This window comes from Phaenicophaeus curvirostris, chromosome 1, assembly GCF_032191515.1.
Source record: "Phaenicophaeus curvirostris isolate KB17595 chromosome 1, BPBGC_Pcur_1.0, whole genome shotgun sequence".
Lineage (NCBI taxonomy): Eukaryota > Metazoa > Chordata > Aves > Cuculiformes > Cuculidae > Phaenicophaeus > Phaenicophaeus curvirostris.
Window position 1 is genome coordinate 126,461,369 of NC_091392.1, and position 23,981 is coordinate 126,485,349.

Below are 23,981 nucleotides of genomic sequence, written 5' to 3' on the forward strand. Positions count from 1 at the left end.
TAGTTTGTAAGTGTCAGACTCAGTGCTCAGCTTCCCGATGAACCCTTCATGCCTGTCTGACAGCAGGGAATGAGAGTAATGCTGGTGTAATTGGCTGCCTCCCAGTTTCTGCTCCATGACAAAGGGGAATCTTGCTCATGTGGGTCTGCAGGAGCAGTTCCCTGTCCCCATGAAAGCAAGCTAATGAGAGGAACACAATGGAGAGGAAGGGAGTAGGCTGTCCATGCCTACTAGACCAGCTTCTTAACATGATAAGAAACTGGATAGCCTCTAGGGTCTGACAACTCCTGGAATAACAGGTCAGAACCTGAAGGAGGCAAAGTGAGGAATAAAACCACCGTTTCTTGACCTTACCTCCTCCTTGACCTAACCTGGGAACTGCTAACAAATGGCAGCAGTTTTAATTACAGACTTAGGTTTTTAATCTGTTTGCAAATTGCTTTATGGATCCTTTCAAAATATAAGCTCTGTTATTTTACACCTGAGGTCTGGGACAGAGCTCATGGTAGAGATTGCAGTGAGTAACAGAACAATCTTTCCCCTTTGCCATCTCATGGATTTGCTTTGTGAACTGTTCTTGGTTGACAAACCATTCATATCAGGGAAAAGGCTGCAGTTCCACTGTTAGATGGCCAAATAATTTTTATGAAAGGCTTTGTTTATGTAAAGAATAGATAATCAGACTACCTTTACCATAGTTCAGGCCTGACATTCATCTTAAATTGTTGCTTGAAAGACCTGCTTTCATGGTAAGCAATGCAAAGTATGATGGGCTGCCTGTGACTGTCTTCAGAGGATGGAAGTTAAGGCAATGTCATAGATGTACAAGGGGAAATATAATCTTGTCTCACTTTCTCCTGTTATTTCAGGTTGCCAATTTTTTTGTTGTGTTTTTTGTTGGTGTGTCATCCCCACACCCTTTCTCAAAACTGGTGAGCTTGCAATAAAGAAGGTTTGAGGCAGCAACACAAGCATAGATTTGTCTATGTTTCTTCTAAAGCCAGTGCAGGACCAAACCTCCTGAGGTGGGATGTAGTACCTTTCTGTGGGGAATAAGGAAGAATCTCCAGCTACCTGGTCCTTCCCTTGCTCCAGGAATAGTGCAACTACGTGCTGTCCCATTCCTTAGGCAGATGGTGATTTGGATGATAATCTTGCAGTGAGTCCCTCCTGCTTAGCTTGTTCACACTGTAACTGGGAAGTATTTCCCATGTGCTTGTCCTGTGCCAATTTCCAAAGCTATGGAAAGAAGGGCTGTATCAAGGTGAGCTGTTAAAATTTCACTTAAAAACTTAAAAATAGCACTGTGAAGATAAACCGGGAACAGGTCTCTCTGTCTTCTCTGTACTTTGTTTAGCATTTCCTTTCACCCCGCAGCCCAGCCCATTGCTCCCATGTGGTGGTACCATCGCCATAGCATATGTTAGAGGCTGGACCAGTGCCATCGGTTTCCAGTCAAGTAGCACATAGTTTTTTGCATATAGCCCTTCTGATGAAATTCTGTATAGTTTCTTTGCTGTGACACAGTAAATTGGATCCTTCTTGTAGAAGAAAGATGAAAGGCTGCATGAAGCCATCAACTAAAATATCTAAAACTTGTGATGTTCTGCAGGTACCTTGACTAAAAATACTTCAGACTTGGTGCTGTTGTTGCACGTGAGCCAAAATGGCAGGTACAAATCTTTATCACTTGATAGATTTTATAAGGTCACCTGTCATCTGAATGCCAGCCACAAAAAATTAGCATCTTAAAAAACTACCATTAGTTCTTTTCATACCCCTTTTAATCTTCATTTTACTCCTGGCCTTATACTGTGAGTCCATGCAAGGTGACAAACTGGAACTTTAAAAACACCCCATTTCTCTGACATCTCATGAACACCTTATATTTCATGAACCTTGCAAGAGTCATGATCACAAAGTTTTAGAAAATCCCCAAAGTTCCTTATGTCCTTTGTATTCTTCAGAATTAAGCCATGTCATGTATTTCTGCAAAGGGACAGCACCCATTGCAGTATCACTGAAATAAGAGAAAACTTTGAGCTCTTTTTTTGCCTTGTTGCATTTTTTTTTAACCCTGTGAAGAATCAACAACTGTCAGTAAATCACAAGAGACAGCAGGCAGTTTTATGTTATGGAAAGATAACTGTGACAACGGTATAAGAAGGTCCTATTTTCAGCACAATAACTCCAATGCTTGAAGCTGCTTTCAAGCTCAGTGGAAGACACTTCACTTTCTCAGGAGTACTTACAAAGCTGTAGGTTCAGCTTTCATGCTGTATGTGAGAGAGGTGAAGTAATGATGCAAAAAAGTGAAGGGGAAGGAATTAATGTTACTTCACCACTGCACATGCAACACAGAGCATACATCTTTCTTGCTCACAAGAATGCCTATAGTGCTTCCGAAACAAATCAAAAATATAAGAATTTATTTTGCAGGTCATTGTACAGGGGGGCTGAAGATTGAATAGACTCTGAAAAACACTACCTGTGGCATATCTTGACACAGAAATCCTGGAACAAGCACATAGCACATGTATCAAGTTCCCTATCCTTCAGCGGATGGCTTTGATCTTTCATGACAGTTTTTAATGCTGATGAAGCAAAATGACATCAGAATGTGCAAAACCATAGCAACTGCTGCAGAAGGCTATATATGGATACAAATTGTCCTCATCTCTTTTATTTTTACTGCATGTCTTCCCCCTAAGCAAATGATGTTTGTCCCTCCATGAGTGGGTTTTATATTGGGATAAGATTGGGTTGGAGATTCAGAAGAGATTCGAGCCTAGCAATATGCAGGAGCGAGCATACACTGAAACCTGAAGTGATTTTGCTGGGACAAGGGAGGTAAACCCAGTGTCTGTTGATCCTTTACTGGATTAAAAAGTCTGCAGGGGAGAAGCTGCTAATGCCCAGACTCTGCCAGGTGATCCCCAGTACTGTTGGCAGAAGGGCACATGATAATGGTGCCTCCTTCTGAGCCCCCAGTGCTGGGCTGGTGGTCTATGCGGGGGCTACACCAGTTGGCCTCTCTTAAACAAAAGCTGGTGCCACACCTAAAGGTTCTTTCTGGTTAAAATGCTCATGGAAACTATGTGTTCCTGTGGAGACTTTTGGTTTAGTAGAGCCGGCCTTTCTGAGGGAGAGAAATATCTGCTCTGACATTCCCCAACTACTTTAGTTTTAAGTGGTGTGAATGATGGTTTCCAATTCACTATTGTCACCAGGCCTTGATGCATTAGATTCAATAAAATCACACGTTTCTTGCTTATTAACACCTTCAAAATACATACAGCCATACCTTATTTTTGCTTTTTGAAGCAGGAAGTATATAAACTAACTTCAAAACTCTCCTTGGATAGAAGAAGTTAATTTGCAACATTTAAAAGAAGATTCATTGTAACAAATATATCAGAAGAAATTAACAAATTAGTTTTTACTTACATTGTATTGTAAGACACTATTTTAGTTTACAGCCTCAGTATAGAATCATAGAATGTCCTGAGCTGGGAGGGATCCACAAGGATTGAGTCCAACTCCTGTCCCTGCATAGAACATCAACATTCATATCATGTGTCTGAGGGCATTATCCAGATGCTTCTCGAATATTGTCAGGCTTGGTGCCATGACTGCTCCCATGGGGAGTCTGTTCCAGTGCTCCACCACCCTCTGGGTGAAGAACATTTTCTTAATATCCAACCTAAACCTCCCTGGCACATCAGCCTGCCAGTCCCTCATGTCCAATTTTTGGTCACCAGAGGAAAGAGATCCTGAGATCCCTCAGGTCCAATTGTTGGTCACCAGTGGAAAGAGATCCTGGGATTCCTCAGAGGAAAGCCCCTGCTCCTCCTCCTCCCCTTGTGAGGAAGCTGTAGACCATGAGGAGTTCTCCCCCAGTCTCCTCTTCTTCAGGCTGAACAGACCAAGTGACTTTAGCAGCTCCTCATATGGCTTCCCCTCTAGACCCCTCAAGAACTTTGTGGCCCTCCTCTGGACATTCCTTCATAGATTCATATCATTTTTATACTGTGGATTTAGAATAGAATCATAGAATAACCAGGTTGGAAGAGACCCACCGGATCATCGAGTCCAACCATTCCCATCAAACACTAAACCATGCCCCTTAGCACCTCGTCCACCTGTGCCTTAAACACCTCCAGGGAAGGTGACTCAACCACCTCCCTGGGCAGCCTGTGCCAGTGCCCAATGACCCTTTCTGTGAAGAATTTTTTTTCCTAATGTCCAGCCTAAATCTCCCCTGGCGGAGCTTGAGGCCATTCCCCCTTGTCCTGTTCACTGTCACTTGGGAGAAGAGGCCAGCTCCCTCCTCTCTACAACCTCCTTTCAGGTAGTTGTAGAGAGCAATGAGGTCTCCCCTCAGCCTTCTCTTCTCCAGGCTAAACAACCCCAGCTCCAGCTGAGGAAATAAAGATAAAAATTTGGGAAATAAAGTAGTCCCACGAGGATCTGTACTGAGACACCCACAAAGGGGATCAGCAATGAATGGGCGCTGTCAAGCCCAGCAAGCTACGTGGTTACTTTATTACAAAGCCTCCATCAAATTCCTGGAATTGATGAGCTGTTAACTCCAAAGAAAACAGTTGTGTAGCTGAAGGGAATGGAGGCAACTTCTGAGTGGTGCTGTAATTTCTCCTGCAATCTTTTCTAGACACCGGTGTGCCCTTACGCTATGGATTGGAGAGCTGCAGCTGAATTGGTCAATACAATGCCACCGCTTTCTGTCATCTGAAAGCCTTGATCACCAAACAAAGAAAATCCCCACAGAAAGCGAAGCCGCGTTATCCGTTTGCCTGGGTAAAACCTGCTCGCGGTTTTTCCACCTGCTTGGCAGGGTTCTGGATTGTAAAGCTGGATACAGCGGTCTCTTTTGGCTCCCTGCACGGCAGGGGCTGGCAGTTCCTACCCAAATCACAATTCCTCTTTTGGAAACGGCCCCCAGCTTAATAAGTGACCGGGGTTTAATGTGTTCAAAACAGGGAGAAATCTGACCACAGACTTTCCCCCCCCACCACCTTGTAGAAAAAGCTGCTTGGTGAATTGGCTGCCAGCACCGCCACCCCCGCGGAGCCCTCCCCCACCTCCTCCCCGGGGGCTGCGGGAAGGGCTGGGATGCCGGGGAAGACACCTGGGTTTCCCTGGCAACAGGTAGGAGCCGGGATTTCCCCGCGCGCGCCGAGCGGCGCCGCTGGCGGGGCCGGGGGAGGCCGGGCAGGGACCCGCTGGGCGGCCGCACCGGCACCGGCGCCGCGGGGAGGCCTCCCCCCCCGACCCCCGGGGCCACCTGCTGGCAGGAGGAGCCGGGGGTCCCGGCGAGGAGCCCGCCGCAGGAAGGTAAGGGGAGCCCCGGCGCTGCGGGATGCGGGGATGCCGGGGAGTGGGAAGGCGCCGCCCCTGCCGGTGGCCCCGGGGGCGGCGCTGGGGGGGGTGCAGCCCCGCGGCCTGGGGAAAGGTCCTGCTTGCCCTCAGCCCTCTGCCACCCCTCTGTGCCCAGCCGGGGGCTTCTCCCTTCTCAGTCTTCACCTCCTGGCGCCTAGGAGGCTTTTCCTGGCGAGGGGGTGTGTGTGTGCCCGCTGCCTCCCGCCTGTCCCCGCTTGGCTTGTGCCTGGCCCCGGTGAGGCCGTGTGTCTCTCCCTTTTTCTCCCACCTCGAGCAGCAAGGGCTTCCCTCTTAGTTTCCTTCCTGTTTACTGATGGCCTCACTGACGCCTTTTCCTCTCATCATGGGCATGGGATGGTTAGCAACACCCAGCACCTCGTCTGCCCGGGTGCCTGGTCCCTGTGCTCCATCTCCGCACCTGCTAGCTGCCCCTGTCCCATGGCTCAAGGACAGTTAATCTCGGCTGCTTCTTCTGGGCACAGACACACCGAGTTTGCTGGGCACAGGTTTGCTGTAATTGAGGCTGTGTGGCTCCCGGACCAGAGCTGGCTCCTGTGTGGACGGTGAGCTCATGTCTGTCTGCGCGCGGGCCCGTAGACAGACGTGCCTGCAGTCCAAAGCTCTGTTGCCTCGGCAGGTTGCGGGTCCCCTACCAGAGGGGATGCCTCGGTCACCTCTCGGGATGCATGAGTGGAAACAACCTCTCAGTGCCGGGCATCACCTCCAATATTCAGTGCAGAGGTCAGACGGAGATGGGCAGTATTGCAAGGCTTGCCATGTTGTGGCCAAGTAACTCCTTTCCTACAGCTTTAATTTGCTTCTTCCCCTGAACCTCAAACCTAAAGCCCGGGGAAGGGCAAAAAAGAACAATGGATGTCCAGGTACATATTCTTAACGAAATCCTCACCCTTTAGAAAAACTAAAAGCATCAAAAACTCTTTAAGAAAAATTTGAAAAAAATTATCCCAACTCAAAATTTACCTACTTGTTTTGTAAGAGTAGTGCTTCAGTAGTGCTTGCTGCTGGTTATATGTCAAATAGTCCTCCCATAAAATATACCAAGAAAAAGGAGCTGATGGGTGACCTCAGACATCAATACAACAATAACAAATAGGCCACCGCATCACAGACAAAGATACAAATTGACCTTGAATGTTAATTAACAGAAGTCTTTATCCACAATTTTTTTTTTGCTCTTGTGTTTGTGTTATGTTTGCAGAAAAAGAAAAGGAGCACAAAGCTCCCTTTAGTTTATTAAAACCAGAAGTCCTTTATAATTCTGTGGTCGGTGTGGTATTTCCTGATAATATAAAAACTCAACTCAGAAAGGAAATAATGTGTTACCTTGCATTGTTCTCCCAAATAACTTAGAGGGAGGTAACTTGACAAAAACATTTCTATCACATCCTCTGATTAGTTAACTGTAGTTATATTTCCAAAAACAGATAGCCCCTGAATCTGCCTGAGATCTGCTATATGGAGGTCAGTTCTGTGTCACACATAGACTGTTCTGCCGCAGCATTCTGCTTTAAAATTATCACAGACTTCTCCTCTGCCTGTTTCTTTAATTCACTCATAGTTTTGCATCATTCTACAAAGCAAATGCATGCTTTTCATCAGAGAGAGAAAAGCTTGTAAGCAGAAAGTAGCCGACAATAGTTGTTTGATGCCAGACAAATAAAAAATGTTCAGAGGTTTGAAATAAGGGAAATTATCACTTTTTATGGCTTCTGGCAAAACTCCATGACTAACTCCCTTAAGAAATGTATCCACTAAATAATGAATAATGAACCAATAGCTCCTTAAACTCTCCATAGAATCACTTCTTTGTCTTATTTTTAAACGACTTATAAAGTTTTGGCTTTCCTAGCATTATTGATATTCAATCAGCTCACTCACGGTGAGGATGTCTTTGCAAATAAAGTGGCCAGGAAATGTGAAAAGCCTGGGGGAAGCTGTGTGCTGCAGTGAGAGCTGGGAGATCCAGGCCATTCCAGAAGGAGTGGGATTCTTTCCCTTGTATTTAGCCTTAGGCATAGACATGGCTTATTCCTTACCTCCGTCAAAAAAAAGGAACTTTAGAGGCTTAAACATACACTTGGGCAACTGCTAATGAGACTGTTCTGTCTCTTCATGCATTTCAAAATCTACATGCCACATTTCAGTCTTGGGCCTTCTGTGTGCTTGTGTCTAATTAGGCTAGAGGGCCTCCAGTTCGAGATTACCTATGCTGCTCGTGGCGCAATTTCTTTATATGACTTTGGCAATAAAACAGATTACTGTGGGTTTATGTGCAAGCAAATTAGGGACAGATGTAAGCATTCTTGTAAGCCCTATTCCTGCTTTCTTAGCACTGATTGAATTCTACTGTCATCTGGTTCTTTCTACATGAAATTACAAGTGGGCCAATTATAGCAGATTAGTAACTAGGGGTTCTCTGTAAGACATGCAGCTTTTACGTACTTCATCTTCCCTTGGGTTTATGGGTTTGTTTTGTTTTGTTTGTTTGTTTTTCCAAAGGAGAAACAATACTAATTCAAGAAAAGCTTCCCACTCCCAGGTTCAAATAAAGAAAAAGACGAAAGGACTCCGAGCTGAGTTATACATAGCACAGCAACAAATGTTTTGGGTTTGTTTATGTTTTCATAACAGTTTAGAGTAGAATGAAGAAAACACAATACACAGCATGTGAATTGGCTTTCAGCACTATGAAGTAATATTCCATTGGTTAGGACACCTATTTCCTTTTACTTTTTAAAAAAATGTCACTGTGCCTCATTGGAGGAATACTGAGAGACTGCCGTGGCTGTCTCCTAGCCATCACTGAATAAACCGCATCTTAATTCTTCATTCTTCAGATTGTTTTCCACTTTATGAGAGCTGGGTGTGCTCTTAGGATGTTGTCCCTGGTTTTGTCAAGACAAAGCTTGAATTGGAATCCCTGTTCCAGTGAACTAAATGACAAAATGTACTGAATAATAAGTTCATTTTGGATGACAGGAGAACTGGATACATATTCAAAGGCAGATGCAACCTTAAATGAACCTTAAAAATATTTGGAAATATCTGTTAAAATGTGAATTGTGAAATGCTAGGTGTCAGGTATGAAATCCAAATATTAAAGCACTCTTTAAATGAGTAAACTAGTTTTTCAGAGTGATAGCATATATCTATAAAACTTCCAGTGCTTGGCATCCTGCACTTTTACATAGGGGAATATAGATGTTGACTTCAGGCACTGGTAGGTGAATATTTTAGATTAATAACTACACAGACAATGCTCTCCAGAAAATATCAGATTTTTCATAGTTATAGTTTTGTAATATTAGACTTACAGCTCAGAAGTGATGTGTTTGAAAACAAGATTCTTCATGGCCTCATCAGGAAGACCTAAGAATAACTGTGTCCTGACATCCAAACTCCTGTTTAAATATAAATCTTAGTGATCCTTACCTCAGATCCCCCTGTGGCAGTTCTGCAGAAATGTTCTGATGCCAAGATGGTGAGAAATAGCGCATCATGAAAACTGAGTGTCTTCTGCCTGCCAGGCTCTCAGATTTTTGCTTATGATTGTACAGTTGATTGATAGAGTCAATTTTATTTCTTTGAAGAAAAAAGATAACATGAAATACTGATACTCCGTTCTTAGATTTGAATCATATGACATTAATTAAGCAGTTCCACACCTTAGAATGCTCTAAAAAAATCATCACCTTGTGTTTACAGGACTTGGAGCCACAATAAACTCATTATTCCTAACATTTCATTTATTAAGAAAATGAAAAAAGGCTACCTGAATGTCTAAAAGTGACAAACGTGTACATCCAGCAGAAATACCATATAGCTAACCCTTTATACTCAACTTTTATACTAGAGGAGTTTCCTTCCTTTATGAAGTACTGAGGCAGCTGGTACAGGCAAGCATCTGTGAAATGTCTCTGCTTTCATCTCTGCAATCGGGAGGAGTAAGCAGTGAGGGGGCATTGCCTGGTGGCAAAATCAGCTAGAGAGCATTGTTCCTGAATGCCCAGAAGTGGGCACATCTGTCCTGTTGAAGGTCCCGCGCCCTTTTCCCTATTTTCTAAAAGCATGGTGAAGGATAGCCTTTGCAATGTGTGCCTGATTTTTTTGTGGTATGGGCCTCTATCTGTTTAGGAATATAATAACACACTTCAATGTATCCCATGGTCATTCATTTTCACAGAAAGCGAAGTGACTGCTTGATAACAGAATGTGCTTTCAGAAGAAGCTGAGCTGCTTTTCATGTGAAAGCTAAAACTTTAAAACCCCCTTTCCCATAAAGTTGTAGAAAGCAATGTAAATCTGCAAGTAATAACCTTGAAAAACAAAGTGTTTGTTGCTTGGCACCGAAGGAGGAAATGCAGGTGTTCTTGTGGCAGAGAACAAATTTAGGAGAACATGGAAATTAAAAACCTGAGTCCATATAGTCTTTGCCAAGCTAGTTTTGTAGTGAAGGATTTCACAAATATTCTTAGGTAAATCAGATATGTGTTTCCCAGTGTTTCAAATGTGAAGAGAGGATAAATGCCTTAATAAGTTAGGAAGGCCATAGCCTCATTTATCAAAAAGATAAGAGGAACCCAGATGACAGAATTATCAATATTTTGCAGCGGAGAAAGCTTATGGGTGGATGGAGCAATGTACTACATGACTTAGTGGCTTTGTCTTTTGGTCTCAGAACACTAACCTGAACTGTGAAAAAGCATTTGGGGAAGAAATATGCTTAGAGACCCAGGCTGAGCTATGTGTGATGTTACAAATGAAATGCAAGAGGCGTTTTTGTTCTCTTTTTTTTTTTTTCTGTTTTGTATAAAACTGGAGTAGGGCTCTCTGGCTTGGATAGCTCTACTTTTTTTCAGCACTTTCTGAAGTCATTGTAGCTGCAGCTTGGCTGTCATGTTCTTCCTTTAATTGGAAGCTGGCCAAAGGGATGGTTGGCAAGCCTGTTTTTTGGAAGTCTGGGCATTATCTTGCTGCTTTGGAGCCTCTGCAGTATTAATAAACCACAAATAAACTTCCTGGCATATCTTTAATGACATTATGGTTAAAGAACAATCAGTTTAAGCCTTCAGAGAATAGCTGTTGCAGAAGAACAGAAAACACAGTCCACTGACATCTAGAAAATTACTCTTTTCTTTGCAAAAGCAGAAAAGCTCGTTGGATCTTTGCATGGCAGAAAGAATAGTCCTGGCACACACTATAAATAATAAACTACCACTAATGAATATATCCCTTCCACTCTAGAATTGTATGCATACGGATTAAGAATCTCTCCTCCTCACTTGATCTGCATAAGATATTAACCAAATTTAGTGTCCTGATCTTGAATTTATATTTTGGGATCTTGCAAATGCTGTTCAAGTTGCTACCTAGAGTGTATCTCATCTGGCCGGAGCCAAGGAACTATGCCTAGATTTAGCAGGAATTTACTTATCTTTCCTGGGAGGAGGTGTGGGGCGGGGAGTAGGGGAGAAGAGGGGTGCAGGCAGAATTGATTTTCTCTATATGTGGGGGACCATTAAAACCTGTGTTCTGTAGAAACTGGCTTTTTAGAGATGTCCGTTTGGTCCATGCTGCCACTGTCATGAAGCTGAGTAGAGCGGCCAGCAAGAAGCCCCCATCTGTGCTGTGAACCTTTGGTCAGCATCATCATCTTGCAGGTGAATTTTTCAACAGCAAAGAAGGAGTCTCTGCAGGATGCATGTAAGGGTTTTCCTTGATGGTGTAGTTCTGTATTGAGTGTCGTGGTAGCTGTAGTCAGCAATACCACTTGTTTTTGTCTCCTACAGCGTATCTCTGTGTGACATGCAGATCACTAATGAGTAGCTAATTAAGCATAAGTGATCATGATTTTATTCTGCTTTCCTGTAATAAATATATTCGGGTTCCTATTCTCACATTATTAAAATGACCAATTTAGTTGTGGTGAAAGCAAGTTTTAACAAAAAAGAAAGTAAAATATTTTCTTTCTGTCTTAGAGTCTTAAACTCAGTGACCAAAAAGACAAAGAAAGCCCAACAAAGAAAAATTATTAGATTGGAAGTCCCCCAGTGAGAATGTAGGGATGTGAAGATGTTATAAAATAAAAGTTAAAGAAGTTGATAAAAACACACAAAAATCTCAATGACAAATACAACTGTGGATGAAATAGCTTTTTATTGTTTATGTTATTTTATTTTGAAGAAGCCTAGTAGGAAGAAAAGTGGTCTGAACAAAGGAACAGGCTGTTCCTAGGTGAAGAATGTCCATTAGAATGAGAACAAACTATCCATTGAATTACTTCTTCACGTGTTAGTGAAGGTCAGGCTGCTGCACCTCTGCTAGTGGTGATCATGAAGTATGTAACACCCTCCTCCACCTTTGCTGTGCTGCTGTGGCGCTGTGTGAATAGTGTTGTGCTACTGTGCGAACTGTTACTATTAGGCTTATTTAATCATCTGGACCTGACAACTCATATTCAGAGGTTTTTAAGGAATTGACTGGAGAGTTCTGTGGGTTATGAAGTTTGAATTTTTCAATATGCTTTGGAGCACAGAGAAGTTACAAAGAACTTGGGAATTTGTCACCAATCCTTTAAAAGGGAGTCTTCTGGGTAATTGCAAGCCTATCAATTTGGATCTGGATGTGGAAAAAGTAAAAGAAATCATTCTACTGGACAACATTTAAACTTCCTATCTTTCTTTCAGATTAGTCACCCATGATTTTTGCGAAATAGATTTCATCAGCCTGACTCTCTATCCTTTTCTTTATTCTCTTATTTGAGAGATAACAAATACAGTTTGATCAATGCCATCATGTTGAAGTAATATATAATACACTTCTGTGAGGCATGATTTTTTGATGAAGTAACTAGACTGAAATGAAATCAATGTGATGCTCCTTAAATGGACTAAAAGCTGGCAGACAGGCTATGAAACATGACTGTAAATGGGGAATCCTTACTGAGTATGTGCCTTTCTGTTGGATCCTGTAAGAGCTGGTTATTATCAGCAATTATGTAGCACTTTTATTGATGACCTAGATGGTAACAATATCGGTTTTCCACAGGACTAAGGGAAATTTAAGAAAGAGGATAGCTATCTGATGCAGAGAGATCTGTCAGTGTTAGTAAAGTGGGTGCAAGCTGTCATGTATCATGAATGAGGTTTTAGCGAGCTAGTGTGGCTTTTGGGCACATGCTTGCCTGTAGTGAGTAAGGGTAGAGAAAAATTTTGAGTGTACAAATCATATTCCTGCAAATAAACATGATTTTAGCAAGGAGCAGGGGACTTAAGTAGTGTCGTGACAATAAAAGACTATGAAATATTGAAGTCCAAGTTCACTGTCTACTGGATTTACTAAAGAGGAATGGCTTGGTATCACTTGCTCCGTTCATGTACCAATTCTTGTTTGCCACAAGAGTAAAGGTATTCTTTGGTGTGGCCATAACAAAATGTGGTGTCTGGAAAGTGAAGCAAAGCAAGGTTTACCTTTCTAACAGTTGGGTAAAATGAATTTTGGAATATTAATACCAGTACGAACATTACTGAGAAAGAAATACTAGTTAAAAAAAGGCTGTGATTCTGGGAAGCATTGTGTTTTTCACATCTGAACTCTAAGACAGCACTTGTCACATAAGAAATATTATCTAAATTCAATCTTTTTGTGTTTGATACAGGCATTTCCAAGAGAAGCATGGGTCTCTCTCCAAGGGCTTAACTGTTTAGAGAACTTTGAAGCTGTATTCAGACCTCTGAAAATAGATAAAACTTAATATAGCCTCTTACTCTGCTTAGAATTTATATGAAAAATTTGCTTTATGTTAAACTTTTTATCCTCAGGAATGGAAGCAGATAAAGTCCGGTGTATATTTAAAATCTGGCAGATGTCTGTATGCCACGGTCCTCTCTCCTGTTGCACGCTTACCCTGTTGAGGCTTCCTAAATTACCAGGAAAAAGAGAATGGGAACTTGACTTACATATTCCTTCTGTTCTCTGATGCAGCTGGTTTTGACCTGTAACCAGAGAATCTGAATGTAGGACTCAACTCAGGCAACTTTTCTGAATTGGCCAAATGCAGTAAGGGGCTGAGATGAGATTTTCACTTTGAACTAAATGAACTTCTGGACTGCTGTTGATAGAGGTTTCACCAAAACACAGATAGAAAATTTGCCTGTAGCTGTTTTTATATTATTAACCCTTGAGGGAATTTTGTGGCTCTCTGCAGGACAGTGATTGCTTGAGAAGTCCCTGAAATTTCTTAATGTTTAAGTAATGTGTGACAGAAAGCAAAAGCAACTTCAGTATTAGAGCTTAGAAATCTTGGTTAGCCTGAGGGATCTCAGATGTACAGAGACAGGTTCTGCTCTGCTCTGTGCTCTCAAGAATCAGTAAAATTTAGAAATCTGGTCTTTAGAAAGACCATTGTGTTTAAGTATAGCCCTGATTATCTGTCTGTTTTCTGCTTATGCTGTTCACTACTGACAGGGCTCTGGAAATAATGCATGAAAAAGTCTAACATCTGGAACAGTTAATGTTCACTTGCATGCTTTTCACCTTTTTGCTGATTAAAATACAGCAATGAAAAGTGCTGTTTAGTTGAATCAAGTTATTTCATATAAAATTAGTAAAGTTAGTAATTATATATACCTTTTCTCTATTGCTTTTTGTCCACTGGAACAATTTATCTTTCCATCCTACTTAAACTGAAAATAATGAAGCTGCCTTGCTTTGCAGAGGACTTTGAAATGACATGCCCAGATCACCTAGAATCAGAGCCAGGTCTAGTATCTGTGAATCCCAAACTTCTTTTGTAGCCACTGGACCATGCTGATGACAGCACTAAATACAGAATTTGGAAAGTACCCAAGCACAAATGCACAACTAAATTTCAGGTCTTGATTTAGGAATATACTGGGAATGTTTTTTGAAACTGTGATGGCAAGTTCTTTTTCAAATAGATTTTCTTTTAATTTATGAATCTATAGACAGAAAATGTGACTCTCCATGCTTGTTCTCAAGAACAAATTTACATTTTTTTTCTATGACCATAAAAATACTTGCAATTTTCCTATTCCAATTACTGCATTGAAAAATTACCCTTTGTTCATGTTCAATTTCTGTCTTCATTTCACCTGTGATAGGAGCCTCCTGCAGCTGCAGCAACGCTTACATTGTAGGTGTTTACAACATCAGTAGAAGTATCTCTTTTTCTTCTTTGAAGTCATGCTTTAAAATGCTCTTTCCTCCACAATTTTTGGCACCAATTGAATTTCTTGTAGGATCTGATCTTTTCCTGGGAGGCTTAGAAAGAACGTCCAGTTGCTTTCTTTTGTGATCCCCCTGCCATTATGTGCTGAGCTGTGTCCTCCTGTTTTACAGTTGGATTGGAGGTGCTGTCTGTTCAAATGGGACAATGATCTCTTAGACTTATGTCCAGGTCTTTAAGTGTTACAGTCTACAAAGTACAATCCTTATCTCTTTTGTCGTATTCAGTCTTGCTGAAAGATTGTACATGGCAGTCTCAGATGTAACCGGGACTATGAGGTCTCCTCACTGAGAAGACAGGAGGTGTCCTACTGCATGTATCTATATTCCAGAGACCTGCGCGGTGTTAGACATTGAACACATCAGAAAAGACTTCAGTTCACCTATCTGTTATTTTGTTTTTTTTGCTGAGGCTTTTAAATCTAGTTTTTGGATCAGTTTGATCTCCACAATCACTGGTATCTTTCCAAAGACAGAGGTAGTATTCAATGAATACTTACCATTAACTGTTCTGTTAAATATTATCCCATTTCTTTAATACCAAGCTTAATTAGAACCCCAGAAAGGACAGTCTAATCTCTGTTTGAATAACTGTACCAACCTGCCACAATGTAAATCAAGGTTTTAGCAGGGTAATTCAACAGCCTTGCCTGTTAAATGATTAAACATCTGCTATGTTGAAGAGAGAAACACATTTTGTCTTACACTTGCAGCTCATCCAATAGCTAGAAAGTGAAGCTGTTGACTATCAGTGACTAATAGCTGTAAGTCCTGTTTCTGTGGCACATTGCAGTTGGCAACAGTCTGTCTGCTTCAAGGTTCCAGGGAAAAGTGTGATACTTTCTGGAAAAAATTCCCACCAAAATAATTCTGTCTTTCTCTTATTACTCTGAATTGTGTATGCACTGAAATACACACAATATAAACTTAGAAATATTATTTTATGTTTAAACTTAGAAGTTAAAAACAACATGAGATTTATTTTAGAGTTTACAACCAGTACTGTGAAAAACACAAAACTGATCAGACTTATCATCTGTTTTGTTAAATGTTGATCAAACCCTACCAAGGTTTGTGTTTTTTAATGTTGGAACTGGAACATACTGTGTAATCTGCACTGTGTGGTACTGCAGTAACTAAATTGTACCAGTAACGCACATTCCCATGAAGTGGTGCAAATCCCACTTGCTTTCTTTTCTGGTACACACCCTTACCCCTACCCTTGGATGCAGCAGTGGGGTAGGAGTTTTGGAGAAGCTGGATGGCTGGTTTTGTCCGATAACACCATCTGCTCGCAGTGTGCTTGCTGCAGATCTGACTGCTGAATGACCAGCCTAGATGGAAAAGAAATACGTGCCAATGGCATGGACATCCATGCCAAGAGACAAGTACTAATTAGGAGCTTTCTGCTTGTAGTCTGACACTCTGCAATAAATGCATGAGTATTTTGTATGATGAGTAGCTTTTTATGGATGATTCCTAAACGCAAGCATGGAAAGGATTAGCAAGATGTACAGTATGTGATACTTTCCCCTTTCTACAAACACCAGGGTCACAGCACTGAAGAACTGCAGTGAGGTCATGAAAATAGTCTCTTTTTTTCCAGGCTTTAAAGATCAGCAGTATTTGTCATGGAGCAAAATAGCTTAGAAGTTGAAATTCTGTTCCCACAATTGTATTTAAGAAGTGCTCATGAATCTTGACAGACTTATGAGTGATTGTAAGCAGCTGAATGAAAACAATAGGCCTGCAATAGCCATGGGACATGGGTGGGACCCGCCGTCAGTGGCAGATGAAGTCTTGCGTGGCAGGTAGGCTATGTCTGGGCAGAGCCCTGGGAACTCAGGTAGTCACACTGTGACACACTTGAGCTTCTGTTCCAGCTATTCCGCAGCTGCTCAAACACTGTATCAAGAAATGTGTTAAATAAAGTGCATTTGTGAGCTTTTTTTTTTTTTTTTAAAAAGAGGCTGAACTATGTCTTCCCATGATGCAAATTCACATCTAAGAACATGCTGGCTGTCAGAGCTTTAACCCCAACCCACTCTCTTAGTTTGGGAGGCATATGTTACCAGCTCAAGGCTGGCTAAGAGGGAGGTAAATACAGATGGGTGCGTGTATATGTGTGTTCATATATATGTTTATAGCTAAATGTTGTATTAGCATGAATATAATTAACTGAAGAAAAGATGTTTCCTGGAAAAGTCTGGGGCTGAAAGTTTTAAGTGGTTAAAGGTGGAAAAGCTTAAAAAAGGATGAATTTTCTTGATGTCTAGGTGCCTTTCTTAAAAGGCGAAGAGAAGATACAGAAAGGGACAAGCAGGATATAACAAAAGCAAAGTGGTGAGGCTGCTGATCATGGCAATTGAGGATACAATGATACTGGTTAGAAGTTGCTTGTAATTTACTGCCCATTTACAAATTACAGAGGGAAAGAAATAGGTATGCTGCTCAACCTGATACAACAGAGGCCCTTTTCTATCTGTAACTAACTAAAAACCTACTGCTGCTTTGTAATTCCATGTAACTGAATCAGAATTTGTAGAGCACTTTGCTTCTTTTTTTTGAGTGCAATTGCCTTTGGGTAGAATTTTTATTCCTAATGTCTCTTAAACTCTTTAAGTGATGTTTCTGTGGACATATGAAGACCTGTTTTGCACAAAGTAGTACTGCAATCTGAAATCCATATTTTGGAATCATGTTGGATAAATTTCTTTGTAAGATATGACAAGCTAAATAGTTGATTGCATTGAAAATGCTTTAATTTCAAAGATTATTATAATATTAAATTGCATACATATAATTTGAAAGGACATAGTGTATTGATCTGTAGAACACTGAGAATATACTAGTTCTGTAAAAAAAACTTTTCTGGAAACATATTAATTGTGGCTAAAAAGCTGTTTATATATAAAATCTTGCATATCCCACATATACTAAATGCAGTGTACCCTGTCTGTGAAGATCTTCTGCAGCTTATTGTTTGATCTGAACACCATGTAATGAGAAGTTCTGCTTGCGATGAGATTTTGTGTAATTGAAAGCCCAAATGAAGAAGGTGCCTAGTGGGGAAGGAATAAAATGCACAAGCTCTAAAATGCACAAGCTCTAAAATACACAAGCTCTAAATAAATGGACACTCTGAAGTTAGTATATGTGGTACTTTTTATTTCTACAACTTGGAATGCTAATTTCAAAGAAGAAATTACAACAGATAGAAAGAAATTTCAACCCCTGTCACACTCAGGTCTGTATGACAAAAGGCAGGTGAAAGAAAAGATGAGATCATGAAACAGATACTTTTGCAAGAAAAAAAAAAAGAGGCTCTTACCAGACTACAAATAAAATCAAAATGCAGTGAAGAATTAGAAACTATGCACTATAAACAGCAGAGGGAATTCCGTAGTCCAGCAGTACTACACAAGTGGTAATGATTGTATCCTACTTATTGCATTTTAATTTCTGTATCAGTCAAGGTATGTTGTTTTCAGAAAGAGAGATACAATGTGATTATCTGATGATTCAGACAACTCATTATGATGTTTAATTTGCAAGTGTTCATGACCTAAAACACCTCACTAAGCAGCTGATAGCGTGAGGAAGAGTTAAAGCTGTCGGTTCAGCCTCCTGCTGTGCAGGGACTGTATTGGTAGAAGTACTTGCAAAATAACAAGACAGACATGGAAGTCTGGCTCCTGTTACATTGCCTTGGAATGGAATTGATACGTGGATGAGATGGGATTTTTGTCCTTCATGTTTTTCAAGGAGAAACACACAGGTCAAGGATTTGATGAGTGGAAATGTTAGACTATATCTGAGCAATGCTGCACAGGAACTTAATACTTTTTATCCTCAAGTCCCCAGGAAGAACTACAAGACAACAGGATTAACTATCAGAGTGGATTTGCTCTGTAGACAGCAACTCTTGTCTACATGATTGAAAAAGATAATTGATAGAAGAACAGATAGTGCAGACTTCTGGAGCAGATTAGTTTTGTACTTTTCTTTTTCTCGTTACAGCCTTTGTGATGAAAATGGATACACTTTATGCCATTTTATGTTCTCCTTAGAGTCATTACACTGGAAATGTTATCACTTTTGATTTTTCCAATTTTTACATTCCTAAGGCCTGATATAATTATCTTCTCGCAATATATTCTCTGTTTCAGTGTCTTTATAAAAAAAATAGCATTGGTGGAGTTTGGTAGGAAATTATATTCTTCCCTGACAGGCTAAAGATTGTATTGTTTACAGGAATAATTAATTATCTCAGGAAGCCATTTTCATTAAGACCTAGTTTTAATAGCTGATTAAGCATAAGAAAAAGTGGTGATGAGGATTTTCTGTAGGTGATGAGAAGGGAAGGTGCATTGCTCTAGTCTGACTTCCAGCATGAAAGAGACCTATGGATTAATGCATCTGACTCTGTGTTGCTAGAAAGTCATCTAGCTTTGATATGCCGGTGGCAAATGATGGAGGATCTAATACAAGCTTATGGAGAACAATCCGATGACTATTCTGGTGAAAGCAAATGAAATAGAAAATGACAGGAATAACTTTCTATTTGTGGGATGAATCGTATGTCACAGGCATGCAACCTTAAAAAAAATCTTTTAAATAGTTTAATTCTTTAGAAAGGGGTACTAGCTTTGAAGAAGATCTATTGATGGGTATCCTTTGGCTTTTGCTTTACCGGACTTCTCATTTCATAAAGTCTCACCATTCAAACTGTATGTCTTTTTTTCTAGACTGAAACTATCTACTTTTAGTTTCTAGATTCTGCAGTTTTTTTGCAATTTTTTATTCAACATCAAAATAACAAGCACAGGTATCTATTTTTTTGGTGTGTGCATGGTTTGTAGGAAAAACTGATTTGATTCAGTTAGGTCACTCAGCATCTTCAGTTCTGACCCCAGTGAGGGTCAAATTGCCCTTGGAATGAAGCTAGGCTGTAAGAAATAGAGCAATAAATATATAGCTGATAAGAATTATATTTCTTAAAATTGTGTGTTGGTACATGTATGTTCCTGGACCTTAATGATATCCTGTTAATTAGATGTTGCTGAGTTATATGATATCGATGTGTCTGCCATTATTCTTGTAAGTTTTTCTGGACAGAATGCTTTCTTACCTATGATTATGTTACTTTTCCACATTGGTTTTCTAACGAACTGGCTTATACTTTCATTTTCATGCTCATTAAAGACAAGCCTTAAGATGGGCTGCCCCCTTTTGAGGTTAGTCAGACTTTGTTTCAATGGTTTTTAAAAGCAATCCCGAGGAGAAATACCAATAATCTGAATAGAGAATCCTGAGCGAGGCAAACCACTGCAGTGCAGAGCATAATTCATAGAAAGCATTTGACAATACCATTTTTGATGATTCATTCTCCTGACTCAGATGGCAAAGAGAACCAGTCATGACAGCAGTGTGTTTTTGCAATAAAAGAGTGAGAGATGCAAGGGCATTCTTGTTGTGATGGCCCTGGAAATGACAGCAGGTTATTCTGGTGTCCATTCTGGGATGGGTCATAAAGGGTGGGGGAGAGAGAGGGATAATGCAATCAGTAAATGTATGAATACAATATAAATTAGTGAAGGATGTGGGAAAAATATCTAACCAAGTATAACTGATGAATTTTTTTTTAGAACTTTGGCTGGTAAAGATAATTTCAGTTGCTGTAGGGCATGCAGTATTGTGTGACATCCTAATTTTTTTCCTAAATTGTTCTGTGAGATGGGGGCAGCTCTGCACAAGATTGTTTTCATAGTGGTGTGTCTTGTATTTGCATTACCCTGTGACTAACTACCAATGAGGTCTGCCTGAAGCTTTCCGCACTGCTGAGCTGCAATAAAATCTCTCCGCCCTGTGAACACTCTGGTATCCGGCTCTGTGGTTGTTTTAATGAGATTTTTTTTTTGTACAGGGGTGCTGATTAGGGCTTTCCTTGTCTGCCTGGCCATGTCTGTCATGGAGCTTGATGGATTTTGGTAGCATGGTGATCCTTGTCCCTTTGTCAAATTTAGCTGAAACCAACCTGGACATTTAAAAGCGTGGGGACAAAAGTGCCAGTGTTCAGACAATCCTTTTTCTCAAGGAATCCTTCTTTAAATGAAGAGTACAGAATTAGCTTAGCTGTTGGTAACTGGATTATAACTACCTGCCTTCAAAAGAATTGCTATGCAGTGGAGTTTTCTCAGGGAGCCCCCTATCTGGGAATTTTTCGATTCTGGCTGTAGGGAAAACCAGGTGCACTGTGCCTGCAGTTTGCAAATGTCATACCACATGTGGTCCAGCCAGATGTACCTGACAGCCCTTGGCGCATGACAAGTACAATCCTAGTGACATATTGAGTAAGAGACTGTAAGTATCCTAGAAAGAGAAGGATCCCTTTTGCAGGGCAGTCGTGGCCACATTTTTAATCTGGTCAGGAGCGTTTTCCTCACGTGTTGTTGAGGAGATCTTCAGTAAGAGAGTGGCTGTGTGTGGGACAGACAGACTGCTGTGGTAGGGGTGCTCAGTACCTGGGTAAGAAATGGTCAGAGTTGCTACACAAGGTAATTTCCACCAAGACCTGTCTTTGTCTCAGTGTTGGTCCTGCTGTGAATGTACAGGGTTTCCTCTGTGCACCTGGCTGCTGGTTGGGGCTGCCTGCAGATTGACTGCACTGTAGGTGCACACAAGGTCTAGCCGAGTGACCTGGTGACACAGGGGCAGTTGTCCTGCCCTGCCACTGCAAGCAGGTGGGGGCTTCCTTGGCCCAGGATGGCCAGTGCTATGGACTGACACTTCAAGTGGAGTGCAAAGTGCTGTTGACTTTGATGGCTACTGCCTCTTTGTGCTGGCCTTCAGAGGATGGTTCAGGTTTATTTGTGACCAGTGAAGCATCAGAGGGTCCTTGAAACTCAGAGAGAGTGAAGGGAGATGGGGCAATGCAGCTTCCTCACCATCTTTAATTTTATTGTTCTCACTGTTGCTGCTACATGCTTAAGCACACTACATAAATGCATGGCAGCCTGTAGAATTTACATTGCCTTTGCTTCAAAGTTGTCTTATCCTGGCTGGGGAGTCTTCTGCGAGACTATATGAGTCACAAAAAGTAGCAATATGCTAAGTTAAATACAGTAAATGATTTATCTCCTCTCCCTCTGTTTTGTGTTTTGAACTGTACGCTGCATGGTTTGATAGCTTCCTACCACTGCTGCCAGGCCACCTGTCCTGCACCGCATCCAAGTCTTTGTCTCCAAAAATACCACTGCAGCTCAGACAAACAGCTCAGCAGCCATGCCAGGGAAGACCTTTAAAATAATGATCTCGTATTGCCTCAATGGGAGAGAAAGATACATTACATGTTTGACCCAACACTTCAAAACTACAGACCTGGAAATACCACGTCATGTCTAAAATGCATGGAATGAGTTGATCAGCCTCTGGAACAAGCGTCTTCTGGCTTCACAATAGTTAATGTAGTACTACTGCTTTCTGTGATACAGTTTTACTTTTTTTGTTGGTTTTCCAGCAGGTCTTAGCATTGGTTGGTTACACTTTTATCCCTTGCCTCAAATCCAGTGCTTTTGTCTGCATGCATTGTTGCTTGCCTATTAGTGAAGCAATTAGCAGGGCCTGTAGCAATAGAACGAGGGGCAAAGGTTTAAAATTAAAAGAAGGGAGGTTTAGACTAGATATTAGAAAGAATGTTTTTATGCTGAGGCTCATGAAACACTGAAACAGGTTGCCCAGAGAGGTGGCAGATACCCTAGCCCTGGAAACATTCAATGCCAGGTTGGACAGGGCTCTGAGCAATCTTATCTAGTTGAAGATGTCTCTGCTTGCTGCAGGGGGATTGGACTAGATGACCTGTAAAGGTCCCTTTCAACCCAAACCATTCTATGACTCTATTTTAATATGATTTTGCTGTAAGTATATAATGCCATGTGGTGGCTGTGAACAGACACTTGAAGTTTTTGAAGAAATAGGTTAAATGTAAACAGACAATTAAATGAGTGACCCACTGAGGTTTAGGTCTCCAGAAGAAGTAGGGTTGCCTCTATGATTTTGTTGATGTTGGTTTGGTTCATATAGACTTTGCCTGTATGTTTCCATACCCATACTAGCTAGCGGCAGCCCAAAAGATGGTGGGGAGCCCAGTGCTGTTGTCACTCTCACTTGATAGGACTGCTGGTGCTGAGCCCTTGCCTGCTGTGGCTGGATTTCAGAGCTAGGTATTGGCCTTGATGCTGGACCACGTGAGCTGGCATCACAGTGCTGGAAATGCCAACACTCATCTTGTGCTGGACATCAAAGAGAGGGTGAGAGAATGGAGCCACAGTCTCTTGGGATTTATTTAATGTACAGACAGATGTAACTGAACTTCTTTCCAGCAGAACTGCAGGGCAAAAAAAACCCAAGAGGGATGCAGTTCCCACAAAGTGCCTTTGTCCCTGGCAGCAGTATCCTCTGGTGTGCAGTGGTGGTGTTCTGGGGATGATACATCCTTGCCACTGGGCTCTGCAGAAGACGTGACTTAGCAAGCCATCAAGATGGGATGCCTGATATCCTCTGGGCCAAGGCCAGCATCGATTGTGAGAGAAATGTGGCAAAGCCACTTGTAAGTGCACAGTATTCAAGGGAGGCAAAATGTCTCAAGTTTCTGCCTACATGTGAATAGAGTAAGGAAGCACGTCTGTTAAAACAAAAGGTCCATGTCATTTGTTTGGTTTTAAGAAACTTTCCATCCTCCCATTGAAAGAAGCCCTTGGGGTGAACGGAATGCAGTTGCTAGGGTTTAATATTGTTGGCGTCTGTTTCTACTGAGGTTACATAATTGCTGTTTTCCTGGGGAATGAAATCATGGAAATGAAAAAATAAATTCACCAGAGCATAAGCAGGCACAACTTTGATTTCAGGCACCTGTCTGTGCCAGTATTTAATTTGGCACAGGAAATGTAGCATCAAAACAAATATAAACAAGTAGCTCGGGAATAATGGCACAACTGGTATTCAGACACTGAGACGTGAGAACAAACACACCCCTCCCAAGCATAGGAAACTTCACAGCATATAGTGTGGGAGGGGAGGAGACCACTGTCATGAGCAGTCAAGGACAGTCCTGTGCAGCAGGAACGGCAGGGCATTTTGGGGAATACACTTGCAGAAACCCAACAACCCACACCTCAGATGAATTGCAAGGAGAGAAGGGCAACCTGCAACTCAAAGAAGAAAAGCTGGAAGCCCTTTCTTCTGTCTCGCCTTAGTAATTATCTCTTGTTTGCAGAGCTTCCATTAATTGGAATGCATTTCCTAATGAAATTAGG

At 41.4% G+C, this 23,981-nt stretch overlaps 1 long non-coding RNA gene across 1 annotated transcript in view; it reads left to right on the forward strand.

Moving 5' to 3' along the window:
* Nucleotides 1-5,218: 5,218 nt before the first annotated feature.
* Nucleotides 5,219-23,981, forward strand: part of LOC138729756 (uncharacterized) — a 225,452-nt gene continuing 206,689 nt past the window's right edge. The window contains exon 1 of the long non-coding RNA XR_011338945.1: nt 5,219-5,355. This is a non-coding gene — a long non-coding RNA (uncharacterized lncRNA). The remainder of the gene's footprint in view (nt 5,356-23,981) is intronic.